Here is a 3703-nt window from a genome sequence, read left to right as displayed (position 1 = left end):
CCAAATTTCACTAAAAAAAATTTAGGATCAAGCGGGTATCTTGGAATCATTCCGATGGTTTTATGATGAGAACATTGTCTTGGTGCCTCCTGTCAGGGGTTTAGTGCAAGTGTCCCGGGGAGTTGAGCTCTGAGGTGTTGTCATCATAATTTTATCGTTGCAGTTCTGGAATACCTGAGTCTAGTACGTCGACATCGAAAATCTCTTTTATGCAGTTCGTTGGTGAGATAACCTCGACGCCACCCAGTACTGGGGCGGGAGTTCGGGAGTATCGCCATAACTTGTATAACGGATGCTTTTCGAAGGTTGAGGTAGATGGTTTCCGAAGGTTTCTTGGTTATGTGTTGAAGGATGGATACAGCTGGATGTAGGATTTGCTAGTTTGGGTGAGATATTATGCTTCCCCTGTATCCCCAACACCTGATTGCATAACCGGAAAGGTTCGGGAATTTCATAGGTGGGAATTCTAGTAGCTCTAGTTCTTCTTCCACGGATATTGGTTTGAGATTGGGATTTCTTACCGATTATTCGTTCTAGATCCGTACCTTATTGAATTATTTCTCTACCTTAATTCTACGTGGCTTCTCAATTTATGGATATGTGACCATTTCAAGAGGAATGCATTCGTTCATTTTGTTCGGATGTGAAGACTATATGTTGCAATTTTCATTCCGTTGGATTCAGCTTCAATATTTATCTATCAATGTGCTAATGGTGGTCAACCTCTTCAAGATGGCTCCTCCAACGCGCACGACTCCAAATCCTGATCCGCCACCACCTCCACCTCCTCCAGAGGCATGGCAAGCTGTGATGGCCGCAACCAATGCAAACACACAGTTGATCATGCAAATTCTTCAAGAGCGCAATCAAGGCAACCAAGGGAATCATGGCAGCAATCAGAATCACTTTGCTACACTCAACCAGTTCCTTGCTAACGGGCGAAAGACTTTCAGCAATTGTGTTGAGGCAACCGATGCTGACGATTGGCTTGTGGATCTGTGTAAGCATTTCGAGTGCAGTAACGTCAGGCCTGAGGACTTTTGTTCAGTTCGCTTCCTTCCAACTCAAAGATCAAGCTGCAGAATGGTTCCAGCAGTACAAGGACTCCAGAGGTGGATGTGTTATCACTTGGGATGATTTCCGTCGAGATTTCCGAGCTCATCATATCCCTCAGAGTGTGGTTGAAAGCAAGCGTGAGGAATTCCGCAACCTAAAGCAAGGCTCTTTGTCTGTCTATGACTACAACAAGTTGTTCCAGAAGCTCGCCCGCTTTGCCAAGCAGGACGTCCCTGATGAGAAGAGCATGATATACCAGTTCAGGGGTGGTCTCAGAGAAGAAATTCAGCTAGCTCTTGTCCTCTTTGAGCCCTTGAGATATGATGAGTTCTACAACATGGCACTAAAGCAAGAGGCTGCTCAGTTGAGGTGTGATTCTTCCAAGAAGCGAGCCAAAGATGTTACTCCTTCTTCCTCTACTCAAGTGGCCAAGCAACAGAAGTATTGGCTTCCTCCTCCTCCGTTCCGTCAGCCGTATCAGCAGAAGAGCAAAGGTGGCAGTGGTTCTTCCCACCCAACCAACCCTGGCTTTCAGAACAAGACTTCATCTCAAGCTCCAAGATCGAGTGCAACGTACCACCGTCCGCTTTCAGAGGTCACGTGCAACAAGTGCCAACAGAAGGGTCACTATGCCAACAAGTGTTTCAACTAGAGGCGTCTTCCTCCTCCTCCTGTCAGATCGGCAAGTACAGCTGTGGTCAAGCATAACCCCAAGCACGCCAAGGTCAACTTGCTCAATGCAGCTTAGGCAGAGGACTCGTCAGATGTGATTATGGGTAACCTTCTTGTTAACATTGTTCTTGCAAAAGTTCTTTTTGACACGGGTGCATCGCATTGTTTCATCTCGAGACCTTTTGCATCTAAGCATGATTTTGTTACTCAAGTGTTGCCGAAACCGTTGGATATTGTCTCTCCGGCCCGTCAAATGACATCTCGAGTATGCGTTTCGGATGTTACAATCACTTTGGGTGACTATAAGTTCTTGTCCTCTCGAAATGTTCTTGGTGACTCAGATATTGATCTTATTCTCGGGATGGATTGGCTTTCTAAGCACAAGGCTCAGCTTGATTGTGCAGCCATGCAGATTCAATTGACTCATTCGTCTGAGGATGTAATTGTCTTTGTCGCTCGTGAGGATACCATCCGTCTGTTTTCTCTCAATGAGAAGGGTGAACTGGATGCTATTTCGCAAATTCCAGTCGTTTGCGAATATCAAGACGTCTTTCCAGAAGAGCTCCCAGGAATGCCTCCGCACCGGCCAGTTGAATTCGTTATTGATCTTGAGCCTGGCACGGAACCTGTGTGCAAATGTCCTTACAAACTCGGACCTGAAGAGTTGAAGGAGCTGAAGAAGCAACTCGATATTCAAGAGAAAATGGGTCTCATCCGGCCTAGTTCTTCTCCGTGGGGTTGTGGTGTTCTTTTTGTGAAGAAGAAGGATGGAACGGACCGACTTTGTGTTGATTACCGTCCAGTGAACAAGAAGACCATAAAGAACAAATACCCACTTCCCAACATCAATGAGATGTTTTAACAACTCAAAGGTGCTCGAGTATTTTCCAAGCTTGATCTCTGGATGGGTTATCATCAGATTCGTATTCGTGAGCAAGATATTCCCAAGACGGCTTTCAGGACAAGCTTTGGTTCATATGAATACACTGTCATGTCTTTTGGTCTCGTCAACGCTCCTCCGACTCTCTCTCGCATGATGAACTTCATCTTCAACGCCTACACCAATGACTTCATTTTGGTCTATCTCGACGACATTCTGGTTTTCTCCAAGAATAAGGAAGATCATGCCAAGCATTTGCGTTTGGTTCCTGATAAGCTCAGGGAACATCAGTTCTACGCCAAGTTCTCTAAGTGTGAATTTTGGTTCGATGAGGTTCTTTATCTTGGTCATATCATCTCTGCCAAGGGTATTGCCGTGAATCCTGAGAAGGTGTCTGCAATTGTGAATTGGGAACCTCCTCAGAACGTGAAGCAACTCCGCAGTTTTCTCGGTCTCGCAAGCTATGGCCGAAGATTCGTTGAAAACTTTTCTAAGATCGCGAAGCCTCTCTCAAATCTTCTTCAGAAGCACGTCAAGTACGTTTGGTCTCCGAAGTGTGATATTGCTTTCAACACTTTGAAAGACAAATTGATCACTGCTCCAGTTCTGACTCCGCCTGATGAATCCAAGCCGTACGAGGTCTTTTGTGATGCCTCTCTCCAAGGTCTTGGCGCAGTATTGATGCAAGAGAAGAAAGTTGTTGCTTATACCTCTCGCCAGTTGAAGCCTAATGAGAAGAACTACCCCACTCATGATCTCGAGTTGGCGGCAGTTGTGCATGCTCTTTTGACTTGGAGACATCTTCTATTGGGAAGAAAAGTGGACATTTTCACTGATCACAAGAGTCTCAAGTACATCTTCACTCAGCCTAATCTCAACCTCAGGCAAACTCGATGGGTCGAAATGATTCAAGAGTATAATCCAAGTATCGAGTATACTCCAGGCAAGGCCAATGTGATTGCTGACGCTTTGAGCAGAAAGTCCTACTGCAACAGTCTGATTCTCAAGCCTTATCAACCCGAGCTTTGTGAAGCTTTCCGCAAACTTAATCTGCAAGTTGTTCCTCAAGGTTTCCTCACCAACCTTCAAGTCTCT

Source organism: Triticum dicoccoides, chromosome 2A, assembly GCF_002162155.2.
Source record: "Triticum dicoccoides isolate Atlit2015 ecotype Zavitan chromosome 2A, WEW_v2.0, whole genome shotgun sequence".
NCBI classification, from domain to species: domain Eukaryota; kingdom Viridiplantae; phylum Streptophyta; class Magnoliopsida; order Poales; family Poaceae; genus Triticum; species Triticum dicoccoides.
The sequence above is the reverse complement of the archived record's forward strand: the minus strand, read 5'-3'. Positions refer to the sequence as shown.